This window comes from Brassica oleracea, chromosome C8 (genome assembly GCF_000695525.1).
Source record: "Brassica oleracea var. oleracea cultivar TO1000 chromosome C8, BOL, whole genome shotgun sequence".
Lineage (NCBI taxonomy): Eukaryota > Viridiplantae > Streptophyta > Magnoliopsida > Brassicales > Brassicaceae > Brassica > Brassica oleracea.
In genome coordinates, this window is record NC_027755.1 from 18,794,388 (window position 1) to 18,796,421 (window position 2,034).

General features: G+C 53.7%; 1 pseudogene; it reads left to right on the forward strand.

Moving 5' to 3' along the window:
- Positions 1-2,034, forward strand: part of LOC106308846 — a 14,675-nt pseudogene that overhangs the window by 2,914 nt on the left and 9,727 nt on the right.

Genomic DNA, 2,034 nt, shown 5'->3' on the forward strand with positions numbered 1-2,034 from the left:
CCCTCTCTGTTCCTTATAAATACGCAGATCCCCTCTCATTTCTTCAAGTTTCCTCCGCGATCAAAGGTACTTTCTCTCTCTTCTTCTTTTATCTCTCTAAGTGTTATAGCCTTCATTCGACGCGTTCTTCGCCGCCTTGTTCTACCATGTCGTCGGCTCAGGGGTCATCGAGGCAGCAAAAGGGGAACTCAGTTGTGGCGGCATCAGCTCCGGCAAGGGGTCCAGACGGAGGTTGTATCGGGGATCTCGAGTCGACTCATCACGAGGCGATGATGGACACAGTTGATTTGTCTCGCTCCCAGAGGCTTTTGGTCGCAGATGCTACACGGCTTGCGAGGGAAGGGAGTGAGAACGTTGTCGTGGGGGAGGCGATGGAGTGTGCGAGAGACGGACAGAGTGGGGCGGTGCCCGTTGACTCGATTACCTTGAGGGTTCGCGCAGTGGAAGACGATTCTTCGGAAGACGACGACTCCGAAGCCGAGTTGTTTACGACGACCTTCTATCCCGAAGGGATTTTCGAGGAGCTTCCGCGACTACATCCTTATTTATTGCGCTCTGCTTTCGTGGCTGGTCATGATTGGGACGGTGTGGAGGAGACTAAGTCGACCCTGAGGAGCGTGAAGAGGGTTCTTCGGGCCAAGAACGCTACAGACGTGACCTTCCTCATTCCTACGAAGGAGCAAAGGCCTTAGTCTCCTCCGATCGGGTACCAAACAGTATACGAGTCTTATTTCCAGGATGACACTCGCTGTTGGTTCCCCATCCCGCGACTGATCACCGCGTACGCTAGGCGGCGAGATATCGCGATTAGTCAGTTACTGAACGGCTCGCTGCGACTAGCCGTCACTCTATCAGTTCTAGCGGAGGAGATTGACATGCCGATGAGCGTCAGGTCGTTCGAGGAGATGACCTCGATAACTGATATGAAGGACGGAACCTACTCGGTGAAGATGCGACCAAACTGCAATGTGTGCGCCGGTCATCCAAACAAAATGCAGAATTGGCAGCGTTCCTACTTCTTAATCAAGTCCGACGACTCGGCTTTCGAGTAGCCTCCTCGAGAGGACTATCGGGTCCTGTGGAACCGTTCTTGTGGTAGAATATCTAGTCGCGAGCTACGTCTGATTTTGTTGATCTTAACGGACCTTTCTTTTTGTTGTGCTCGTAGAGTTGGCCATCCCACGTCTCCAGTCTATCCTGAGGATTTCCTGAAGAGCGTTCGAGCCGTCGCTTTGCTTCGGATCTACCGTTGGTCCGAGATTAACGTCGAGAAGATTCGCGAGCTTAAGGACCGGATCGCTCGAAGTGCGTTCCCTCACCGTTTCTGGTTATTTTTTTATCGCAAAATTTATTTGTCGCGCCCTGACTTTTCCGCCTTGTGTTTTCAGGAGAGTGGAGATCTGACCTTTCGTTCTTCCTATTCGCACCAAGCGACTAGACATCTTCCCAAAGGACATCCAGAAGCAAGTCTCTGAAGCAAAGAGGATGGGAACTCTTCCCGATTTAAGCGCGATGTTAGCCGCCCAGCTGGGACTGGCCAGCGAGGAAGGACCTTCGACGACGGTTCCTCGCATTGGTGAGGTTCCCCCTTCTGGCGCTAGAAACGCCGGGAAGGGTAAAAAAGGGAAGAGGGGTGGCTCGGGAGTCGAGAGGAGCGCCGAGGAGGCGAGCGACGTTCCTCCTTCTGGCGAACCCCAGAAGAAGAAGAAGAAGAAGAAGAGGACAGAGAAGCCTGAGAATCCCGAGGAGCCGACTGAGATTGAGGAGGGTGATGTTCAAGAAGAAGAACTTCAACCCGAAGAGGAGGCTCCTGAGGCTGAAATCTCGGGAGAACGGGACGACGCGGCGGAAGCTGGTGAAGGGGAGGAATCTGAAATTTCTCTTAACGCCGCCCGTCCGGACGGTTCTGAAGAAGACAGCGGGAGTCGCCGCTTTTGATCAGGTGACGTAACGACGAGGTTGGCGATGAGGCGCGATCTCCTATTCTGGCGTCTTCTCGCGAGGGAACTCCGGTTCCCATTGGGGAAGGGGTTG